This window comes from Parus major, chromosome 2 (genome assembly GCF_001522545.3).
Source record: "Parus major isolate Abel chromosome 2, Parus_major1.1, whole genome shotgun sequence".
Lineage (NCBI taxonomy): Eukaryota > Metazoa > Chordata > Aves > Passeriformes > Paridae > Parus > Parus major.
This window is the reverse complement of record NC_031769.1, coordinates 96,684,427-96,710,356: the sequence shown is the minus strand read 5'-3', so window position 1 is coordinate 96,710,356 and position 25,930 is coordinate 96,684,427. Positions and strand designations below refer to the sequence as shown.

Sequence of the window (25,930 nt, the reverse complement as noted above, 5' to 3'; positions counted from 1 at the left end):
GCACCTTCTTTTTTCTTTTATAAAGCAGAATTTCAAAAATTTATCTCAGTCCTATTAAATAACACAAAAAATCAAGACTGGTGTACCTCTAAAATATCATGGTGCAAAGAATGTAGAAATGGCACTGCTTAGTAATAAAAGAAAATGATCTGGCATTTCAAAAGTTCTGCTTCAAAGTTTTTAAGCACTTTTAATGATTTATTTAAAAATCAAATAAAATAAGTATAAATCTAGATACTGTCAAGTCAAAGTTAGGCTGTTCAGAAACTCTGGCATCAGATTGTCTCATAGCTGGGGTTATGCCACAGAGCTCAGAAAAAATCTTGTCACCACAAGGAAATATTAAAAGGTTTTTCAGCCCTGGTCATCTTAAACAGATGAAAACACAAGGCCTCCTCTACCATGTGTTTGCAACACCAAGGTCACTTTTTGTCCTACTGTGAATCCCTATGAGTGAGATGAAGATAAATGGAAACATACATTAATAAGTAAAGAAAAAGTTAATAAGGAATTTGACTGCTTATGCAAACATATAATGAATGTTCCTGTGTGAAGGAAACAGAAAATTTATTCTTGGTTTTATGATCATCTGATTGGATCTAGGTTTCTTGGTTCCCAGGAACTCAACTTACGTGAATTTGGTTTTTTGTTTGTTTTCCTGGTTTACTTCTAAATGTAGATTTTCTGTGGGGCAGGGACAGCCAGTTGTATGGACTATGGAAGGTAAATTGGACTCATAAATAATGAACAAAGAACAGATTTTGAATCATATTTTGGTATTTAAATTCTATCGATTTAACTATTTGAATGGAAATCAAATACACAAACACCTTGGGAAATCTGTCCCAGAAACATTCTACTGTATAATCAGTAATAGTTAAGAGGAATAAATTGAGAGGTTTTCTTGATTAAATTCTGAGCTGCTGTTAAATGTGGTATTGTGCCAGGGAATGTGTTTAATGAACCTGGGATTTAAAATACAGAGGAGAAACATAAGGAAAAAAAAGATAACGTGCTAAAGGAAAAAATAATTAATAACATGCAAACTCAGTACACAGTTTGATTTAAGGCATGACCTGTCTCCTAATCTTCTTTTCTTTATATGTATAGGTGTGTATATATATGAATAAGTATGTATGTATATGTGTATGTGTATGTGTATGTGTATGTGTATGTGTATGTGTATGTATATGTATATATGAGTCCTATACTCTATGCTTCCAGATAATTAGATTTTTCTACTCCACATCTCCTTTTTCTAATGCTAATTAGAAATTGTACACTATTTGATTAATTCTGTGATTAATTGATGTTTTAGGAACACAGTTACTTCAGAGATCCCAGCAATTAGGGAAAAGGAGTGGCTGGAAAACTACTGCTCAAGGGCACATATATAGCTCATGTTAATTTTACTCTAAGTTTTCCTATAAGATAGGGGATACAGATAATTCATGAGGCAAAATATTGAAATCAGATGGAATTATGAAAATACTAGATCTGAAAGTAATTGTAAGAACGTGTGTAATTTGTCCTCTTTTCGAGTCAGAGAGACAACATTTCATCAGACAGCTATGTTAGTTCTTGGATCAATACTTATTTTCTTCTTATAGGAACTTATTAACAAATTACAGTCTCTACAGTAAAATTTCTTATTCATTGAAGAAGTATCTACAGAGGGTTTAATTTTTCATTCTTTTAAAATGAGGAGACACGCATCTCTATGTTTTTCCTCCTCAACATTATTTATGTCTATTTATACATTTGTTCTTTATTTGTAATGTAAATGGTTTGCTACAGTACAAATGCAGACATTTAACTCTTCATCACTTAACTGAGAATTCATTCTATTGGTAATTAATGCATTAATCAATTTTCTTGTCAATTTATCTCATGTAATTTAACATTTATGATCCAATACACTGGAAATACTGCCTCACCCTTAAGAATTCGTCAATTTAACCCTTACCAGCATGGGCTCATTTCAATAACTATTAAAAAGAAAAAAAAAAATTAAGGAGTATTTGTCATGCACTTGGGAGCTCATTATAGGATTTTCTGCCATTTAGAAAAAAAATCAAAAGTGTAATTATTCAATCACAGTAATATATTTAATTGTATTCCTAATACTGAACTATTTTGGGTTAGACAAGAGAGTCTATAAAGATAACAACATTACTGTCAGGAAACAAAAGATCCTAATACTGTTCACAATAATTGTTATTTCAGAATGGTTCAAATTAGATTCCAGAGTGATTAAAATCACCATTTCAAAAAAATAGGCTTATACAGGGGAGATAAGAGTAGACATCTGACAGAAATTACTTTCCTGCATTCCATTATTTGTCACAAAAGAGTAGGTTCTTGGAAGCTACTTGGAAGAAATTTGATGCCAAAGTAGTATTAAAAATAAAAAACAACTTTGCAATTAGATGAAAAGTTAATAAAGTATTCAGCATGGTAATGTTTCTCTAGCATTTTTAGTTTACAAAAACAAAATATTGCAAATCAAAAATGGAATAATCACATTTTATACCACTGTGATTCCAATATTTTATCTTTAACATTCTATTATTAAAAAACCCCTAATGAACTCTCACTCTTCCACCTGTTAAATCTCTTTGAACATATGTGCTTTGGGACAAGAAGAAAAAAGGCATATGAGAATACTTCAAGCAGAAAAGCTCATTTAGAGCCACAATTATATGCATACACATTTAATTGGGATGATGATTATTAGAAATGTTTGCACTGAGAAAAGCATTTATGAAAAAGATCTTGAATCTTTGACTTAGACCTTATCTGCTAGCATAGCTGTGACTTCTAGATGGCTTTTAGAGTCTGTGCATATTTATCAGCACATAGTCTATGATCATATCACCAGAAAGGCTTTTAAGGTAGATCAAAGAGATGGCACCATAAGAAGTGACCAAGGATGCACTTATGCCTTAAACCCACACCAAATGCATCTAAACTATCTCTGATGTGCTTGTCTGGACAGCTACAGAGGATTCAAAACTAGAGCAGCATCACTGGTTTGATTTTCAGACACTTGTGAGTTAACTGAGTAATACAGGAGGCTCTCAGAAAGCTGAACATAGACATTAGCTCAGTGACCTAGGCAAATTTTACAACAAAACTCGCGGTAAACCAGCACACAGGTTCAGAAGTAAGCCAGCTTGTTGATTATTTCTGTAGTTGTATTTTATCCAACTAGGCTGATGAGGGAACCTGTGCTTTTAAGGTAAATAATCATTAACAAGTCACCACAACATCAGTAATGGAAATACTGGGATGTGTTACTGGTGTAAGCAAGCACTTGAAATCACACAGTACTTACAGGATGCCAAAATCAGGACAGTTCCCCATCTCAGAAGGAAAGGAAATATTTGATTTTAGTCTCCCAACATCTTTTTTAGGTCCCTTTAAGACTGCCTATTTAACTTCTGTCTTTTGTGCATATCCTACTCCACTTACTTAGCATCCACTTTCCTTCTTATAGCTTATCATCTTTAATTCTTCTGAAGGGTACTCAACATTCAGAATGAAAATTAATTTATTTTCCTCAAGATCAGTTAAGAAATGGATAAACACGTTAGCATAAAAGAGGGAACACGACGTACTTACATTTTATTTTCAGCTTTCTATTTTCCAGTAATTATTTGCCAAGGAGTTGGCATTTTATCTAACAACATAACATAAGTTTTTAACCTCTGAGTAATACCGACAAAAATATTTATATATTAAGCATCAAGCTTATCTTACAACATAGAGATGTTTCAGTATAAACCATTTAAATGTCTTTTTCTGGGAGAGTAGGATAGAAGGTGGCATGTATACTAAAGAAAAGCAAGCAGCAACAGAAAAATTAAACCTTTTTTGATACCAAAGAAACAAATAATTTATCCCTAGTTCTAAAATGTATCTCACAATTTTCTGTTCCCCTGTGTAAACAGCTCAGTCTTTTAAATAAAATAACAATTTCCTCCTTTGACAACATTTCTCCCCTTTGATCAGTGGTTTATATGAATTTGAACTTTTTAATTTCCAGTGTACCATGCTGTCATTATTCCTTCTTGGGAAAACGTTTGAACTTTATGAGAACATGCTGTGGTTGAAAATAATGACCTTGGATTAAATAAAGAAAGCAGAGCCCTGTCCAAAAGCATGCAGAACAATGATGCTTTTACCTCCAGGCAGTGTCACATTAGTTGCTCTATACTCAGCAGGAGCTGAAGGCTTTTCCAACATATTTGCTTTTAAAATTTCACAGATAACATTAATTTGAAAAACTGCTGGTAATCATGCAGGAAGGCAATAACAGAACTATAGTAAATGTCATACTTATGTAAGTGAATAAACATATTTTAAAAAATAAATAGTCCTATTTTTCTCATCCTGCTAGCTTATATGTTTGGATGTGCATCTGCTCTGGCCAATAATTTATACTGACTTCTATATCTGACATTTTTGCTTATTCCAGGGAGTAAAAGCTTCCAAATTATATTCTTCTTCTGAGAAACCCTTACTGCTTATTTTCTCAGTTAGAACCATTGCTAAGTTACTGTTCCTTCCTTCAAAAATCTTCTTTCCATTGACTCCAATATACATTAAGATCTTCAGGATTAATTTTCTGTAATCAGGGACTTTTATTATACTGACAAAATGGAATGGAAATGAAATGTGGATATAACTTAGACATGCATGTGAAAAGCATTGCCTGTTTTAATGTAACAATCACAGCTCAGAAGGAAAGATGACACATCATCATGTGGCATCTTCATAATTCATGAACAAATCACAAACAGAAAAAAATGTATCTGAGAAAACTGTGACCTGCTAATGTGTGTGACAGGATCAGTCTGGGAGTCTGAACTTGGTTGAGTAATGGATGGACTGGGAATGTTTATTTCAATTTCTGTCCAGTTCCTTTACAGCTGTCTGACAATCTCACTATGCCATATATTATATCATGGTTGTGTAGCTGCCTTTTGACAAGATACACACCACAAAAGGAAGTCTTGTTCTACTTTGTTAAAAGCTTTTTGGACCTAGAGATAAAAGAGCTTTTAAATAAGTTTTAAAAAACAATTTTACTACAGTTTAAAAAAAAAAACCAACCATAATTAGAGTAAATTATAATTTTTCATTTTCTCAGTGGGTTCTCCTCTGATATTTGTGTAATATTTCTATGTATCATTTGTTGGTAACAGTATGACGGGAATGAGCCAGAGAAAGAACCTGGCACAAAGTATCTTCCTCCTTTGTATTTCTTATTGCAGATTTTGAAGACCAACAAATGGATGACCTGACACAGTATGACAAGTCTTTTGTTTGGATGTATTCTGGCAGAGTTGCTGCTTGTATTTCCCTCTAGCTACCATTCTGTCCATCTTGCCCAAGACTGCTACAACAGGTTGCAATAGAAAATTCAGAAAGGCTTTTATTCTTTCCATTGTTTCAAAAGTGTACTTTTCTACAATTGGCAAATATAAGACACTATATTTGAGAAGCACAGTAATTCTTACTAGATTTGTAGGAATATATGAAGAGTCATTCAAAAAATACCTAAAATTGCAGAAAGTTATTTGCAATCTCCTGCTACAAGAAAACTTAGGAGCAATCACATTCTTGTAAGTTTAAAAATTGTGGGTTTAACATGTATTTTTTGGGTGGGGTGCTTATATGCTGTTGTAGTTTTTCAGTGGGGCTTTTATCCCAGTAAGTAAGCACTCTTACCTCTCAGGGTATGAATCATCTTTTCCACATAATGATGACCACACTATTCAACAATTCTCTGTCTTTTGTGGAAAACGGCTTAATGATTGTGCTGTCACAGAGATCAGATTATGTTAAATCCTAACATTGTTTTAGTATTGAACACTGCCTGCACAACTTTTGAAGGAAACAATCAGATTAAGGAAGAAAAAAAAAGTTGCAGATCAGTCATGGAACTGAACAAAATTTATCAGCAAACCTAAAACATATACATTAGGCCACAAAGTTTTTAAAGGATTTTTTTTCCAATAACATGCAAATATTCAACTCCCAAATTCTACTGATTCTTGTTTTGAAATAAGTACTATCAGGGACACTCAATTCCAGCTCTGTACATTAATGAGCACCTTGAAAAGTTTTCATCCAATCTAAATTTAGATACCTAGTTCAGATACTGTAGGAAAACAAGCTTCTTAAATAATCACTTTTTTATTTCTCTGTGCCAGAAAGATTGCAAAATTTATAATATTTTACATTTTAATTTATTTTCTTAGGACAAAAAATTCAATTAAGAGGTTTCTGCAGGAAAGGTTTTCACCTGCCAATTAATGGGAAGGAGAAAGACATTGAGAGTTCCTCAAAATTTCCTAAGGGTCCTTAAGGTTGGGGGCATTGCTTTTATTTATTTTCATATATAGGCTGGATTGTGCTCACACAGATGTTTTGCCACTCATCCTCCATCAAACAGGCAAGAAGAAAAAAGTATCATTAAAAGCTTGTGGATGAAGATAAGGACAGGGACACACCTTAGCAATTGCCATCAAAGACAGAATAAACTTGAATTAGGTATATTAATGTATTAATGTATTATTTCATGTAATTGCAGCAAAATAAGGTCGTGAGAAGAAAAACTAAGTTAAAAGCACCTTTTCCCCACCCCTCACCACTTCTTTCCAAGCTCAGCTTCACTCTGAGTCTTCTGCCTTCTGAGCAGTGCTAGGGAATGGGGAATGGGAAATGGGGAATGGGGGTTGCAGTCAGTTCCTGGCATTGTGTCTATGAATCTTCTTCCTCTTCACACTCAGGCTGCAGTTCTTCGAGAACTGCTCAAGCAAGGGTCCTTTCCATGGGGTACAATCCTACAGGAACAGTCTGACCCAACGTAGGCTCCTTCAGGTGCTGCAGGTTGATATCTGCTTCACCTTGAACCTCCTTGGGGCTGCAAGGAGACAGCTTCCTGAGCACAGCCTGCACCCCACTCTGCAAGAGAATCTCTGCACCTCCTCCCCCTCCTTCTTCACCACCCTTAGTGTCTCTGGGGCTGCTTCTCTTACATAATCTCTCTCCCCTCTCCCAGCTGTTTTGGTTGGTTTATACCTTAAATACATTATCACAGAGATGCTAGCAGCAATGTTGCTGAGAGACTCAGCTTCAGCCAGCAGGGTGTCCTTTTTGGACCCAGCTGGAATTGACTGCCCAATGTGGGAGCAACTTCTGCTGTCTTCACATAAGCCACACCTGCCACCCCCAGTGTTATCAAAATCTAGCCACATTAACTCACATAAACCCAATATAATACTTAAATCCAAGAGCACATTTTTTTTCTTGTTTTATTTTTGCTAATAGATTTATAATAAAAAGTAATTATATTTGCTATTTTCACTTTATATTGACTCTTGATTATTAGGAAAATGGTAAAAATATCTTCATTATAATATTTGTCACTTGGATCTGAATAATAATACGGATCTGATAAAAATACAGTTATTGGGGGGCAAGATATAGTTTAGGTTTAATTTTGGGAAAAAAGACAGCAAACAATATTGAAATAGAATGTGTGGGAAGTACATGTTAAGTAGAATGTGAAAACAAATTAGTCGCATACTCAGGAAAATTGAAATAGATACACTTTAAATTTCCCAATTCCTAATTTTGACTGCAAATTATCAGTGCTCAGGGGAAATGGAAAAATGAGAGACAACAACAGAAAATTTGGTTTGCAAGCCAGAAGTCAAACAATGAAAGAATAGTGGAGTAAGAATGGTAAACTGACCCAGTGGTAAATAAACAAGGAATAGAAAAAACAAGCTTTGCTTTTGCAAATAAAAGGTTTTTTCTTCTTTTTATTTTATTACTTTTTATTTTTTATACTAAGATGAGGGGAGGCTCTAGAAACAGGAAAAAGAACAATATACTTCTCTATAAAATATCAGCCACTCCTGCAATCATGAATCATTTAGCTATAATGTACAACAGTATGGGGATGGCTATAAAATACTTTGAGAAACAAGAAAAGCAAGTTTTAAAATTGATAATTGTCCCTCATCTGTTTGAAGGTACTTATTGGCTTTTCAATTACCTGCATCTGAATTCCAAATTGAAATCCTTTATTACTACTGCTTAACAAAATGTGCATTTGTAGCAAAGCTTTGCACTAACCACCATTAATCCAGCAATATTTAATGTCTTGGAAGGATAATGTACGTTGGAGGATCAGAATTAAGAAAGGATTTATCTGGTAATGATTTGACCCTTGGAAAGGGGAAAACTCCTATGCTTATATTCTGATTTAGTTATTTTTTAAAATTCAGGCAATACTTACCCGTGGCTTGCAATAAAAGCTAGATAAGGTCCAATTTTTTTTCCTCATCTCCCATCTCTCTTTCACATTCCAGTAAAAAACCTTGGTTTAGGCTACTCTCCTTCTTGTGAATGTAAAGAAAAGCATGTAAAATTATTTTCAGTCTGATATGTGGCAAATAACTGCAAGGAATATAAAATCAGTGCCTCTTTGCTTTGTAAAGCAAATCCTAAGAAATAAAACAACAGCCAAATATTATATGTAATATAAAAAATATTATACCACAAAGAAGCATAGGCAGATTTAATGTATTACATATTTAGTATCAAAAGGTCCATGAAAAATTATCCAATTTCATGACAGCTGAAATTTTGTTACTAATTATACCAATCATCATAATAGCAGGCAGTATGACACATAGACAGAACTTATACAAACCCCTTTTTTTAAATCTGGTGCTTAAATGTCAATTTTCTAGGATAAAGGATGTATTTTAGCTTTACTTATTTTTTATTTGTGGCTTTTCAAAGAGTGGTTCAAGAGTTGAGTTTATGCTCCTTAGGCACATCTGAAATTCCATACAAGAAATGCCAAAACCCTTACACAAACAGTAAAAAGGTCACTTTAGCTCTCTTGCACACAAGTGAATAGCATCTGCATCTGAAAAAGAAGCTGATGGGAAGAGTGATGGAAGAGTCCCTCTCAGACTGACCTTCCATCAGAAGCCAGTGGTGAAATTTACAGTCACAGAAGGCAGACGACCCTTTCATGGACCTACAAGGTTGCATTCCCATGAATTGTCATTCATGTCAGCACATTTTCTCTTCCATAAAACATGAAGAAGCAGTTAGATTCAACTGTGATACAAATAACAGAAAAAAGAAGTGCAACCTGGGATTTATGTTCATTAATATTTTCTTTTATTATATCCCTGTCTCCTAAAATGCCTGATACTTTCAGATATTTCTAGAAACAAATAATTTTGGTGTAAAGAACCTACTGTTAATACTATCTTGCCTATTATATGAGCTATGAAGAGAGAATTTTCACAGAAATACACTGTACTATAAATACTGGTGTAGATTGAAGATATCAATGGGTAACATAAAGAGTGATTTATTACATTTAAGACCATTTTGGTAATTTTACCCAGGAAATAAGCTTGGAAATGTTAAGAGCTTCTTTAGGCAGATGATTTTTATAGCATGGTACACACTATGTGCCAAAACGACCAGCATCAGAAATCGTACTCTTTTCTTGGCCTAAGTTGGAACACTTCCAAAGCCATATAAATTAAACTGGAATATCCTTAGAAGCATTTAGCTTTAAATCACTCTCTGATTTATAGAGAAACAGCTCTTTCCAGTGTGAATATTTGCAGTTCTTTAACAGCAGCTTTGAGAGACCCTGTGAGACCATGCCAGGTACCAGGCCAAATGGTTCAGAAGTTTTTTTACTTCAGAAGCACAGGAACCACTTGGAACAGTTTAAGTGTGTTTTATAGTAGTTCTACAAAAGTTATTTCTTAGCCTCTGAATTACCCAGAACACCAAATTGAAAAACATGTTTCCATTGTACCTTTATGTCAACTGAAGAATTTAATTTTGTTCCTTTATTTTGAGTTGACCTTGCCTGACATACCACATGATAAAACTGAAACACTTCATCTTCATTCTGCATATAAGCATCACCCTGTGTTCAGAAAGGAAAAAAGATCAAAAGCCCTAATATTAGCTATGTTTGTTATGTGGGAAACAAAAATCAAATTTGGCTATAAAGAAATAATAGCTGTTGACTCAAAGAGGCAGATGTTTCATTCTCTCTTTCACTTGTTTGTCTCTCAGTCTCTTTCTTACCTACAAATTAAAGGACAAAGTTTCTTAAAATGGACTAAAAGTTAGACCCTCCTGAAGATTAAGGGTTGTCATTTTTCTTCCAACTTCCAAAGTAAGATATCTGTTGAGGTCAGGAAATTGAACTTGTAAAACGGAGCACTCATGCAGAACAGAGAGATGACACAGCTATTGACACGCCATATTTTATCTTTCCTTTTTCTTTTTCTTTTTTTTTTTTTTTTTTTTTTTTGTCACTTAAGCCTCCATGCTTTAATGTGCTAATTATAAATTACTTAAGATCAGTGTCTGCAGGTCAAGAAGTCAAGGATTTTTTTTTAATCAAAGATGAATGAGAAGAACCAGAAGACTAATTCTGTACAATAATGCAAAGCAATATCTGTAGTAAACTCCTACTAAACATAACATTTACATTTCCAAAGGATAAAATATAAATGTCTTAAACAAATAGATGTAATTGGCTGTTAATAAAGATGCAACATAATCTAAAACTCTAAAAGACTCTTTTCTTCTGATTTCTGGAATGGTGTGATGAAGTAGTTAAGTTTTCTTCTTAGGCTTTATTAAAGTGTTTGTTCCTCATATACTGTCAAACAGTATATAGGGGTAGTGCTAGAGTGATCTTTATTCTGGTTCAGTGCAGCCACGAAAATACTGCTATACTTACTCATGATCCTCATCATACCCCATATAACTAAACTATGAAAGCAAAGAATAACAAAATCAATAATGCCATCACTAAGAAGTGTGTCTTGTAGTAGAATGATGTATGGCTAAAGAAAAAGCTAACTCAGTAAAGGTATGTGGGACTGGTAAAAGGCTTCTTTGCCTAAGAATAGAGACATTTGAATAAAGTTTAATCTCTTGAACAGTGAAACCAGACCTGGGTAACTCATAGCATTGCTGTCACTGATGATCCACAATGACCTCATAGGTTAAGAATACCATTATGAAGATTTATAAAATGACACTCCCTAAGGAAATTTAGCATCTTCACAGACAGAACATTTATGTTTTGAAGATACTGTGAGCAACATGATTTGGTAATATTCATATACATATTCCATAATGTATAGAGCATGAGACTTGGGACCAGGAGCTGCCCTCCATGCTGGAGACAGACATCTCCAATGGATCTACTGCAGGACATTGCTGAGGACGCCCCTCAGCCAGGATGATGATGCCCCTAGGAAATCACATTTAAGAAATGGTAAAATGCTGCTGCAGCTTCCCCTGCAGCTGGTGCAGATACCACAAAGGAGGAGGCATCTACACTTGAACTTGTAGAGAAATCCATGCTGGATTGGGTTTACCCTGGAGGACTGCAGTCCATGGACAGGATCCACTGTGGAGCAGAGGAGATGTGAGAAGAGGAAGAAGCTGGTATACAGTGACTGTAACCCACTTCCCCAGCTTCCCACAACAGTCAAGGGATAACAGGTAGAGAAGCTGGGAACAGATCTGTTGAGTTGAGCCTGGAAAGGAAAAAGAACAGGGAAGAGTGATGATTTAGTTTTTATATTTGTTTTTCACCATTCAAATCTATTTTAACTGGTAAAAAACAAAGTTTCCCCAAGCTGAGTCTGTTTTGGATGTGAAGGTAATTGGCAAGTGATCTCCCTGTCATTATTCTCTGCCATCTGCTTTTTCATCTCATTTTCTTCCCCTGACCTGTTGAGAAGGTGGAGTGAGAGTGTCTGGAGGGGGTTTGACCTTGAATCAAGTTATCCCACCACAGATAGGAAGTCACAGCTCTTAAGGCATTACCAGAGTACAGGAGGGCACACAATGCCAGGCTGGTGTCTATTCAGGGAGCTGCCCACCTCTAAATGAGACTGGTGTAATTATAAAACCTTTCATACACGAATATATTGCTTGGCCATGTGATTTCAGCTGAAGATTTTCCAGGTAATCTTACCCATGTTTTTGGACTCTTAACTGCAGGGTGACAAGGACAGTCTTTCAGTGCATTTGAATTCAGCTGCTGAAAGGTCCTGTTTAGCATGTTCACACTCCTAGCTTTTCCCTTGCAAGCTTGAGCCCACAGGATGGGTTGGCTGACACATTTGCTTGATAGAAAATTAATCCTCTCTTCCCTCCCACATGCTGAGATGTGTACTTTCTGTCATCAGTGAGCTGAACCAACTCATCCTTATGGGAAGCTGCATAAAGATAGATGATACAGGGGGAGAGGAGGAAAAAAGACCAGGCAATATGTCAAAGTTATATCAGATTAGGCATGAAAGGAAAATGTACCTTGGTAAATGTCTGTAGAAGTGCTTGGTGAACTTGCAGTTGAATATTTTGTGATTTTTTCCCTATCCTTCAAAATTAGTGTTCTATGTTCTATGTTTGTTCCATGTGCATTTGGAATGGAAATGTATCTGTAGGTGACAGAAAAAAACAAACATAATTTTCTGCCTAAGGGTAGTAGTGAAAACACATTTGTCTATTCCTGCATTAACACTTAGAATCATTTTGCTTATTTACATGTCTTTCAGACCTAGTATTACAGTAAGTATGCAGGCAGATTTTTACATCTCCAAGTGGGGAGAAGAGTTACATCTGTCTGTAGCAGGTAGTAACTGGAATAAAACACCCTGTAGAATCCACTGCCATTGTTAAAAATGTGGAATAGCCTAAGTGGTTCCAGATTCCTTGGTAGATGGTAAACACTATATGATGTGATCAGTGACACATTTTTTAACTTGAAATGGAGTTAACTGCAGGAAAAAAAAAATCATCCAAAGCAGTATATTAATAGTGAATTTCATAATTTAAGAAAATTAACAATTTATCTATTTCATTTATGACCAGATTCTCTCCAAAATAACTTTCTGAATCAAATAAAATTTAATCTTACATCAGTAAGATTGATACATCAAATATATTGAATCTTAGTAAAATTTCATTGATCTTTCCAGCAATAAGAGCAGTAAGAGATAATAAAAAAATTGTCAGTTCCAAAAGCTACTGATATAACTAATCTATTGGACATACATATGAACATTGATTTAAAGTCAAACTTCAAATTGACAAAGAAGGCTGATACAACAGCTTTTTGTTTGCCAAAATTTTCAGGAAGAAACACTATCCTGAAATTTAAAATTAGGGGCCCTGGTTTGTTAGCTGGAGTTTCATTTATGCCTCTGGAAGGGCAGTGCCTGTGAGAATACCAGATCTTCTTGTATCAATAAAGGGATCTAACTGGAATGTCCATGGCTACAAAGTCTTTTAAAATGGTGGGGTCTTCTAAGGATCAGGAAATTATTTTCTCAAATGAGTAAAGAATTAATAAATCAGGGAGGCTAGAGGAACTGGTTAAGTTTCCCGATGTCATGCTGTCAACACCAGATCATCTAACACTGTTACATACCTTTTCTTATTTTGTAGAACACACCAGGGAACAGCCTAGGAGTTAGGAAATGTAGCCTTGGAGATTCTGCAAAGGAGGAGATGAAACTCACACATCATGCACATATGTTGCACCACCTGCTCTTTGTGTAAAAGAGAATTGCACAAGAACTGACATTTCTGGGAAATTATCTTTTTCGATTTCTTTATAAATAATCAGCATAAGTGGAATATTCTGTGCCAAATCAAATATTTGCACTTCTCCTCTTCATATCTCTCATTTTTAGTGTATCTCTAGAAAACCTGAATATGAATTAGCTTCACTAAAAGCTAAGCTTGGCTTTTGTTGGGATCTTGAATACACCAAGAGGCTCTGCAGCCATCAGCCTTGTCCCTTCTCTGAGCTGTGCCATGAGTATTTCTGTGTCATTTTTTCCCTTATCTTGCTGATGCTGACCTTGCTGATATGACTTGCAGGCTTTGACTTGGACCTCTTTTGTCACTGTGGATTCAGATGGGCACGACAGGGCTGTTACCCAAGCTTGTCTCCTCTCATGAGCCTTGCCAGACCACACCCTTGCTGGTGAGGACACCAGTTCCCCCTGCCTCGCTCTCACCATTTAGCATTTGCTTCATCAAACTGCCCAGCCTTCCTGTGCACTGGCTTATGCTTGTTGTCATTTTGTTTAGGTTTATTTATTTACAATTATTATTCAGTAGAGAGCTGCTCAGCTGAAGCTAAAAGGTCAATTTATGGAGATTGAGTTCTTGTTATTCCCAATTCAGCAACTTAGCAAAAAACTTATTAGACGCTTAGTGAATAAAATATTGCTCAGTGGGGTTGATCTGCATTAAGTCTCTTATTAAAATCAGCTTTAGGAAAGAATGGAAAATGTGCTATTTTTCCACGGAAGACAAAAACTCAGAAACAGTTGCATTGTTAAGATTTCTGGCAAAATCTCCAAAGTCTGGTAGAAATGTAAAAATACACAAAGTGTGTGAAAAAAACCCAACGTAGAATAATTTTGGAATGAATAAAAATATTTTTTTTACTCTCAAAGTACAAGTGCTCCATTGAAGATAAGGTAGTAGAAGTTTACACTACAATAGGCATGAGCTGAACCAAGTATAATATTTTACCCTAAATCTTCTCAAAGAAGGAGTAATCATGACGAATCAAAACATTGGTTACTAGAAAGCAGTTGCCCTTCTATCACTGGTGATAATGATGTGTGGGGACTTCACCAAGCATCACTACAGAACAGTGCAATGACAAACATCACCTATGAATAATCTCATTTTCTTTTTCCAGAGTTTCTTATAAATAAACATATTTACAAGGATTATGGTTTTAGGACTGAGCTTCCAGATAAAACAGAGGATTTGCAGCTCTTGCTTTGTTTTATGCTAACAGTTTGAAAAATAAGCAGCTCAAAACCATTCTGACACACTGCCACTGATCACTGAATGAGTATTCTGCCCACCTACTCTGTAAAGCTATCTAAAATATAAAAAAAGCTTTTGATTTTAAAAACAAGGAATTCTTTAAGGGTTAGATGCATATGTGTTGAACAAGTCTTAAATACTTTTGGAGCAGCAGGATGTCCACATGACCTGTTTTCATGAAGACACTCAAGACAAGCTAAATAAATGAGACTTGTGGGGCAATAACAACATGATGCTACTGCTCAGGGAATTCAGGCTACCTAACATATGTTTCAAATCCAAAGTATATTTCATGCAGCCACTACAAGACTTAAATTACAGTAGTATTCCTGACCACAAGTAATTTGCTCAGCTCCTTGGCTAGTGTTCCATTATGGCTCTGGCTGATGCTTCACACTTCGTGCTGTACATCACAAAGAAATGCATATTCAGGGTTAGGCACTGGGTGGTGCAGAAGAGCTAGTCAGTAGGAAAATGTATTTGTGCAGATCTTAAACTGACTAATATTCAGCTTTTCTTGCAGCCGATGGAGCAGGATTCGTTCTTCAAAATAATTCATCTGGTTCCCTAGACCTAATCAGGTACCTTGATTTAGTTTTCCTATTGGTAAAAGCATCCTGAGATGAAGTCTTAAGTTGTATTTCTTTCTCTTATGTTTCAAATATATTCCTGTAAGTAAAACATCTTTTTTATATTACTTTATCACTGAAGAGATTCTACAACGTGATTTTGGCAAATTTGGAGTAAATGTTTTTCCAAAGTATGGTATTTAGTCTTAGTGTGTGTTTGACACAGACTATAGAAGGATTGTGTTATTTATTTTTCTTAATTGACTTTACATAACACAAATGCAAGTAAACATTAGAAGAGAAGAAACTATGTGTTAGTTCACCATTACATCAAAGTACTTTAACCACGATAAAAAAAATCTATTGAACATATGTAATTTTAAATTACTCTGCTTAGAGTGATTTCACTAAATAAATGGCAATATTCTGCTTTAAAACAAGACATCATTCAATCACAGAATTTTTAGATATTTACTCACCATCTTCAGTTTTAAGTAGTCTTAAAAGCTTTAGATTCATCTGAAAATTGTATGCAGCTATACTTAAAATTAACAGCTATTTATGTGTACATAACAGAAATAAAGTCACATTTATCTGTATCCATAAAGTTGCTGGGCCAGTAGCATTTTTTCTGTTTGTCTGAGTGTTAAACTATCTCCAAGATCTTGTCTTAAGTTGAATTTTATTTCTAAGGATAGGTTGTCTTCAGTGAATGGATATCAAAAGTTTTGGAATTTACTTTCCAGTAGCTATTCAAAGGAAGATTTCTCAAAAGATATGAATATTTTTATGACTTAGAAATCCATAACAAGAAATATTGCTACAAAATTGGCCACTCCATAGATATCAAGAAGCCAAATTTTCAGCTGCAATAAGTTTTTTAGCAGGCATGTGTTTCTTGATACATCAAGTACCTTCTAGTCCCCAAATGTCTAGAATGTACTGAAAGGATTAAAAAGCTATCTGATGCTGTCAAACATCTCACAACTTTAAGAAGTTTTTTTTGTTAAAGGGAGAACTGGAGTGAATAGTATCTCACCTAGTCACTTATTCCTAATTTAGATCTATACCATAATGAAATCAATAAAATTAGTGACTTCCACACTTGCTTTGAACTGAAGACACTAGTGCTGAAATAATCACCTTCACCAGGAGAGCTGTCTTGGCCCAAGGAAAAAACTTTTAACACAAATCTGCCATACATCTGTGGGAAGCTGCAGCAGTAGCTCTCTATCCATGCATTTTTATTAAGAGAAGCCAATGGATTGCACCAGTCATCAGAGTACTGCCACAGATACTAATAAAAATAAGATGCAAGTCAAGTAGGAAAAAAACCGCAGAAAAGTCAGAAGGAATACAATGAAAGCAAAAGTGGCAAGCACTGTAATAAGTAAGTAAAGAAATAAACATCTTTGTCTTTCCAAACCACAAAACATACATGGCAAACAAAAAAAAATTACTTCCAAAAAATAATTTTATCTAACTATGCACACTTATTCCATTTGATGTATTTAAAGTTGTTTAATTGTCTCTACCACCTAATAATATGTCTCTTAATATGCAAACTATAAACTTCAGTACTTTGTGGTAATTAGTTAATCAATCAAAATAATTCTCATTTATACCCATACTCCTGTGGTCTAGGGAGGTCATTTTAATATTCTGCAAATACCTTTAAGCAAACCCCAGGGACAAATCATGTAAAAATCACTGTAAGAGGCTATTTTTCTGTAGCCTTGTGCAGCGTTTATACTCTGCTGGCAAACAACGTAGGCTGATTTTACTGAGCCTTTGGAGTATAATGAGCATAAATGTGACACATACCACCGTATGGTTTCTACACATGGACAAGCTGCAATTAATGCCTCAACCTATAATTTGTCTCTTACTTTTGTGTTTATCCATGTCAAAGCTAACTAATTTGCGAAGAACAGATACGTGTATATACACGTGTATGTGACTATAAGCATAACCACTTCTGTGCTTAATTAGTGGTTGTGCAGAATAAAGCCTGTATGCAATATATATGATCAGTAGCAGGATGCAGAAGAAATACTTTTGTCAAGGAGGTTGTAAAAATGCTGTGATATAGTACTGTTACTTTCTAATTTTTTTGGCCTTTAATGTTGACTACTACTAGAAAGCCTAATGCTTCTAACTGAACAATTATTGTTAAATTGCACCCTACTGTCATACATATTATATATATATATATATATATATAGCTCCCTATCATATATATTGCTCTCTACTATCATATATATATAGTATGTTTAAGACAGTGGCCTAAATTCTTCAATTAAATCTTATCCTCTGATTCCAGTCATTGCATCTGCAGAAAAACTTCTGAAATTATAAGTAAATTTTTTAACAAAAATCACATGAAACTTGCAACTGGATAAATAAGGAACCTGTAGTATTTGTGATCGAGGATTGGATAATTCACAAAATAATTCTACAGCATCAAGACTGAGTGTTTTGTCTAGTTATACTGTGATAAATGTGCATGCCCACTGAACAGGTTTCTCTCTCTTTCACCTTATTTGGAGCATGATTAGACAGCTACTGTAAGCAAGGATGTGCTTCTCTCCTCTTTTCCCAATAAAGGACACCCTGACATCCAGTAAAACAAAAAATTGAGATAATTTCATTACAAATCTCTCTTTCATTACACTCTAAGTACACAATCTTATTTTTTTATCTCCTTGAGTAATTATTTTGCATACATTCCTCATACAAAAATACCAGAAAAACCACTTTGGCCAACAGAGAAATGCCAGATCTTAAAATGGAAGTCAACCGACCTTTCTTAGATCTTTGAATGAAAGTTGTGCCAAAATAGCATTTAACATTTACCAGTTATACTTAAACAAATATAAACAGAACTACACAAGGGAGGTTTCATGTGATAAATTAGATTATATTGCTTAAATGTTAATGCTGTTGATTATCATGCATGATGCATTTATATGTCATTAAAATTTCACTGGCACTGGTGAAATAAGTTGTTTGATTTTAGCAGAGCAGCTGGTGTGTGAAATTTTCTATACAATGTATTTTTTGGCAAAAAATATACAGAATAGTGAATGCAGCATAGTATAATTGCATATATATGGGCTAAACAGTGATGAAAATCAAAATGTATGTGAAACATTTTTCTTGAAAATATTTGAAGATAGGTAAAAGTAGGTTTAATATAATCTACTTTTTGGACTGTATATATTTTTTAATAATGTGGAATGAGCAGAGTTTTCAAAAAAGATACAGGTATAAAATTTATGACCTTGAGGAATGTTCTGTTTAACTTTGTTGTTTCAATTATTTTATGTCAAATGCAAACTTAGAATTTTTTCCCTTAAGACATGAAAACATTTGAGTCCTTTCAATGTTAATAGTAAAGAAATGTGCACCGAAACTCTGTTGGAAGAGTACTTACATGAAGGTTGCTGTTAACTGGAAAAAAATAATAAAAGGTTCTTACTAAAATCCACCTTCAATGTAACGCAGTTGGAGATAATGAAGTTGTACTGAATGGACAGTGTTGTGTTTCCATAAGGTTGTTATAAAATGATATACATTCTTTAAATATGAAAACCAGGGTCAATAGGGAAAGAAACAGAGACACATTCACCAGTGTCGTATCTTCCTTGCCTTGTGGAGAATTATGCTCGTGCTTTTGTAAGATTACTTATAAAAAAAAATTAAAGTAGAATGCATAACAGTAGATTGTGGGTTAAATGAGTGGCAGCCAGAACAAATCTAAGAGCAAGAATTATTGGGTATTCTACTTTATGACCCAGTACTTCACCCACTATTTGATTTTTCTTAATTTAAAGACAGAGATTCCACTGGCAGTATGCTGCTTTTGTCCAGTTTTGTTCAAAGTCTCCATACAGTAAAGATTTAAACCCACTTAATATACCTGCACATCCCATTCAGTTGCAGTGTTTCATTTGTCTACTGACTAAACATGCATAGACTGGAGATTTTTTTTTTTTTCCCAGAACACCTAAAATTATTACAAATGGACAGTTTTAAAGGTAATTTAAGGGTGTGGCATTTGATAGTGTTTGTATTATACAAGACAGGTACATACTGTCTGTTTAATTGTCACTACTCATTTAACCAAATCTACTTTTGGTCAATCAATTGCAATTGGTTTCAATTCTTATTGAAATAAAAAATTTAAATTAAAAATTCAATGCATATGTTTCCTATGCATTGTATTTTTTAATTCCACAATCTAAATGTCACTGTTTGGATAAAGTAGTCAAATCATATAACAACCCAGGTCTCTATCAGTGTCTTAGGTAACAAAGATATAAATCCAATAGCTCACCTGCAGCAACAATTTGCTTTGATGGCTAAGTAAATCATGTTTAAACCTAAAATGTAATTTCAGGGTTGGTAGATTCTAACAATTGTTTGGGCAGAGCAATGTGCAAATTATTAACACTGGCAATCATTTTGAGCACCCCGTATTATAATTTCCCTAACAAAGTTGGACTAACATGAAAACAGAGAAAAATATAAATCTAGACTGCCAACATTTCATATGAACTAAAAATAGCGGGGTTTTTTTTATCAAAAAGTTGATGAAACCTGATGCAATAACCAAAGCATAAGCCAGTTGCTCTGCAGGACACCATGGCTTCCAGGGGACACATACCAGCAACCCTCATAGCAGAAAACACTTGCACCAAGGCCTTCAGTTCTGGGCATGGTCAAAAACACACCCCAGGATCACACACTTTCCTTTCTAAATACATCTCTTCACTGAAGAGTTAGTCTATTGGAGAAATTCCACTGATATCCCTTCTGCAGGAGAGAAAAGCAAAAGCAACAACTGAGCAATCTTCACTTGCCATTCACAGGAGCCAAGGCTTCAGGGCAATCCAGGCTTAAGGATTGTTTCCCACGACAGTAGAAAGCCACCAGGGAAAAGGAAAACCCTTGTACAAAGTACCAAGTTGATTTGCTGCAAATCAACAGAGGAAATAGAAAATAACTAATTTTCGGCTGTTCCAGGGAATCTAAGTCTGCATCTAAAAACTGAGGATCACATATTATTTTTTTAATACACTGATATGTACAAATAAATGTGGCAGATCATTAAAATATTCAGAGGGTGAATAGAATGTAAGTCAAACATAATATTCCCTGCAGCTTTTAGATACAGAAAAACACCTCTGCCTGGTAACCATATTAGCTCCCAGTAGTCTCCAGGGAAGCAAGGAAGGTATGACTGTACACAACATTCAGTCCCTCTACCTTTGTCTTGATTAGTCCTGGTCCAGAAAAGATATTAAACAAACAGTCTGTAATTTATTATTTTTGTTCATTGAAATTCTCAGAAGAATGGGAAAATTAGAAGAAATTTTAGAAGCATATTCCCTAGTTTGTTTTAACAGTGCTCTCAGGGATTGAAGATTGTTGGGGTACTGGAAACTGTGAGTCTTCAGCTATAAATGTCACCACAATACTAATCAGACAATTGAAAACTTGCTAAATGTCCCACTTTGATAAATAACCACGAAGTTAAGTTTCCCTTTGCTAGAACCATAGTTTTGTTTTATTCAGGAACGGGTGTCTTTTAAATGTACGTGTACAAGAGCAGGGAATGCATAACAAGTATTGCTGTATCCTTTTAATGCATCAGCTCCTGGGACCAGCTCATTTTATTCTGTGACGATTTCTTTTTGCCGAGAGACAAAGTCCTTATCTATGAAGTCCCTTGCATTTGCTGATTTTGTTTTGGATAACTGTAACAGTGCCACAAGCTTCAGAGATGTGTCTGACTTCTCCTGCCACCTCTGTATTATATATCTCTCTTAAACACTTTCAGGCATTGTTACATCCCAAAGCTGAATGTGTCTGTGGTGTGACTTTTTACTTCTGTTACCAATTTATCTCTCATATCTTTTTTTTTTCATTTTTTTTTCACTTTTTCTTGTCTTCGGGTTCTTTAGTCCCCTGTGAGATGAAGAATCTATCTTTTTTTTGCACAGGATTATTTACAAATATGTCAGAACTCATCACTTCTTCTCAGGTCTTTTTCAAAACTAAATAATTTCTCTTGGAATTATTATAAATACCCTGAATTATAGAGATTTGGACTTTTTTATTGTTTTCGCTTTTGCAAATTTCCTTTTTTGGTGAAGTTTTGTTTTGGAGGGTTCTTTGGTGGGTTTTTTCACTTGGGAAAAAAAAAAAGTCTAAGTAAAATCCATGCAGAAATCTTATACACTGAAACTCTTCCCCATCTTTTAAATGCATATTTTGAGACATTTACACTAAGCAGGGGTTACTTCATTATTTTTCTAAAAGAGGACACAAAATTACAATGGCACACCAAGTCTATAAGGGGTCAATATTCACACACCTTGCTCTGCATGTTGCACAGTAGGGAAGGACACAGTGTACCAATTAAGAAGGTACAGAATCTGAAAATAAAAGCAATCACTTTATTTTTTTCTTTATAATTGCCAGTATCAGGCTACGCTGTGAGAGATGTCCTACTGCTCAAGAAGAATATGTTTCTCCCAAAGTAAAATCAAAGATAGTTGGTCCAAATTTGCAAGTAACTGAGGAAAAACAAAAAAAAGAAAGAGAATGTTAAATGTGATGATTCTGTGTGAAAATGAGGAAAAAATGACCAAGCTGTTAAATCATTAATTTTCTCTTATACTAAGGAACATATTAAGTCCAGGAATGTTGGTACATATTCCACTTAACTGCATCTCACAATAAAAAAACCTAATGTCATTAACAAATGATCAGGCTCAATAACCTAAGACATTACAATATTTCATGTGAGAAGACTTGAGAGACGGCAAAATTGCATATGATCTTCAGTTTCAAAAACTTAGGCTTTTCATATTTAAAAGAAATGTAACAAAATGCATATATTTTCATACTGAAAATGTACAAGGAAAAAGGTAGAGGAATAATGAGAACTTTTCCTCTCTCTTTTATAGAAAAAACCCTGTCTAATGCAAGCTTCAAGTATACAGACAGAGGGAGCCCATGCTTTAAACACAGAATCCTTTCAAAACATCAATTTGAGTAGACTTTATACTATATAAGAGAAAGAAAAGCCACACAGACACAATACATGGCTTTTCTAATCAGCCAACAGCTACAAAGAATGTAGGTCATGTAAGAAACATGATTTCAGAGTCTCACACAGTTCTAAATCTCATGCCCACTCAAAACTATTCTAATGGTTTTATGTCTGCCTGGATAGTAATAGACATGACATCTCCTGTTTATAGCCTGACCTCCAAATCACTGATTTCTTACCTTGACTCCTTTGGTCTCATCCTGGCTAGCTGGTAGCATTTCAAACATTTTTTAAAATAATGTGCTTTACAATTTTGAAAGAGCTTAACGTGTAGCACTTTATCTGCTTCTACTTTGAATTATCACTCTGAACTAATTCCTCCATGTCTATTTTTTTTTCTAGTGGTCTGTAAATTTAATGCAGTCTTTTCTTGAGCCGGTATTTAAATCACAGGCTAAGAAGAGAGAGACTTTTGATGCTTAGCTTTTTCTCTCTTAATCTCTAGGTTTTTTTCTCTCTAATCTACATGTAGAAGACATCTTTATTATTTAGTCATTTATTTATTTTTGCACATAAAACATCACAAGAAGTGTATCAGTAGAGTTCCATTCCTTCAGTGCATATATCCTCTCCCCCTACAATGGATCCTGTGACCTGCCTGTCAAGAGGCACATTTACTTTCTTCTTTTTTTTCTTTCTTTTCTTTCTTTTTTCTGATGTAGAGCTATTCAAGCTTCACTCACAGTAAACAATCATCTCTTTGCCCTCATTCTTGAGAGGCCCAATGTGATTTCATTACCACTGCCTGGAATTTTTCCCCCAAACCAGTTAACAGCAACAGGAAAATTGATACCAGACTGTCAGCAAGACAATATTTTAACTGCAATTTTAATATGAAAAAATGAAGATTTAAAAAATATTATTACTTAATTTGCTTCACATGTAAACAGAGATGCTTGTCTTGCTTCTATATGGGTATTCAGAGACCATTTTGAAGTGTCTTGACAAAATTAATTGTAAACTTAATTGATAGCTGGCTGAGTAAACACCAGTTTTAACGTTATTAGGGCTGCATATTGTTTGTTTGCATTTATATAAAGAACATAGATTTTTTTCTGACCTTATAAATTAACTATTTGTTTAGCAAAAATTACCAGATACATTCTCAGCCTCTGAAGGCTATATTATATAGATTATTTGGTGATGGTAAACCTTAGCTTCTATACTCAGTGTATGAGTAAAAGAGATATTTTTAGGAGGAAACCATCAATATATAAAATATTTTGATTTTTTTTCATTCTAAAAGAGATAACGTGGCAGAAATAACAATACAATTTTTTTATAACGCCAAAATATTTGTGTATTGATGCAGTATTGAAATATGCTATGAAAATAATACAGTTTCAATATAAATAATTTTAATTAAAATTTAATTTTTTTTTTTATAAATCCATGATTTTAAAACAAAAAAACGTGGCCACTTTTCTCTAAAAAACTTTTAAGTCATTGAATGCTTCTTTTACTATCAAAACATATTCATAAAAACTCAGCCACATTGTTGTTCACCTAAACCAAAATCACACTGCTTTTATAGAGTCATTTCAACATGATACTCTCTCATTTAAGAAACAAAATATTTCCAAGGGATGGAGAGTGAATTTCATTCCAATATGTAATGATCTTTTTGTCCTGGGCAAAACTCAGCATAGCAGTTTTATTGGTATAATATTTCTGGGGCAGAAATTCAATAGCAGGGGAACCAAGTTATTCAGCTATGAAAGCTGTCTGTCTGGAGACACGCTATTAAACAACACTTCAGCTTTCTGTTTACTTTGGTGGTATTTATAGTTATGGCTTTTGCAGCTTGCACTTGCTAAATATTTCTAAAATGCAGTTGTCGTAATAGACAGCACAAATCATCATAGCTTCAGTGGTATTGTTTTTCCAAGAAATAAAAGGCAGAGGCAGCAGAAGACTTTTGTTGCTGTTCAATTTGCTTCTACATCTTAGTCCTCAATGCCCTGTTGCTTTATAAATAATGCATTGATATTACTTTTTATAAAGGTGTATGTATGTATTCTCCTTTATTATAGTACCTGAATAACCCATACATGAAGGGTTTTATGCTCATAGATCCCCTTGACTCGGAAAGTAAACACAGAACTGCCACTGAGCAGAGGGCATCCAGTTTGCAGTGGGGAATCTACTCAGGGTTTTTTTCCTGAAAGCAGTGCTACAGCTGATCTCAAAACTATCCTGTCCAAGTTCCTGTATTGCAAGTGCACAAATTAATTCAAGGACTGGATAAAATGTCCTTCAGGCCATGAAAGAATCTATATGTTCAGGTAGGTAACAGGGCAGGGCAGGGAAGACAGATGACAAGAGTCTTGAAGAAAAGGACATTACCATTCTGATCATTCACAGAGACGTGGATATAACCTAGCAGATCTGTTGATGGTCAAGGACCACCAGGAAGGGGTCAGCTGCAGACCAAGGAAATCATTTCATACCTCTCTAATGCAGCCTGTCAGTTTTAATTAAGCTACTGGACATGACTGCATTTTTAGCAAGATAAAAGAATAGAAATATTTGTACATAAACAAAGAACCAAAGTCCAAAGCTTGAAGCAATTTTGCTATGCAAAAAAAAAATTGTCCAAATCAATCCATCAGGCTCTTCACACCTGTAAAATTACAAAGTTACAAACATAGGCTATAAAATAGCTGATGTGGTTAAACCACAGTCGGCCACTGAGTACCACGCAGCCACTTGCTCACTGCCTCCCATCTCACCTCACCCCCCTTGTGGGGAGGAGAATTGGAAAGAAAAGGCAAACCTTGTGGGTTGAGATAAGAAAAATTTAATAATGGAAGCACAATATCATAATAATATTATTATTTATAATAATAAAATATTCTAATAATGTTAATAATTTTAATGTTAATGAAAAGGAGAGAATGTAAGGGAACTCAAGAGAAGTAAGAGAAGCACAACAGAATTACTCAGGATCCACTGACTGATGCACAGCCTGTCTCTGAGCAGGAATTGGCCCCATCTGGGCATATCTCCTAGTTCATATACTGGACACCATGTCCTTTGGGAAGGAATATCCCTTTGGCCAGTTCATTTCAGCTGCCCCAGCTGTGCCTCCTCCCAGTTTCTTGTGCCCTGTTCACTGGCAGAGTGAGCAGGAGACACTGAAATGTCCTGGATTTAGAGCAAGTGCTACTTAGCAACAACCAAAGCAATATTCTGATACTGAATCCAAAGCACAGCACCATACCAGATACAAATAACTCAGTTCCAGCCTAAACCAGGGGAATAATTTAATCAAATCACAGATAGTCAT

The 25,930-nt window shown here is 34.7% G+C and overlaps 1 long non-coding RNA gene across 1 annotated transcript in view; it reads left to right on the top strand.

The window, feature by feature from the left end:
• LOC107201031 overlaps nucleotides 1-9,022 on the top strand; it is a 64,249-nt gene extending 55,227 nt beyond the window's left edge. Inside the window, exon 8 of the long non-coding RNA XR_004496048.1 lies at nucleotides 5,280-9,022. This is a non-coding gene — a long non-coding RNA (uncharacterized LOC107201031). The remainder of the gene's footprint in view (nucleotides 1-5,279) is intronic.
• The last annotated feature ends 16,908 nt before the right edge of the window (nucleotides 9,023-25,930 follow it).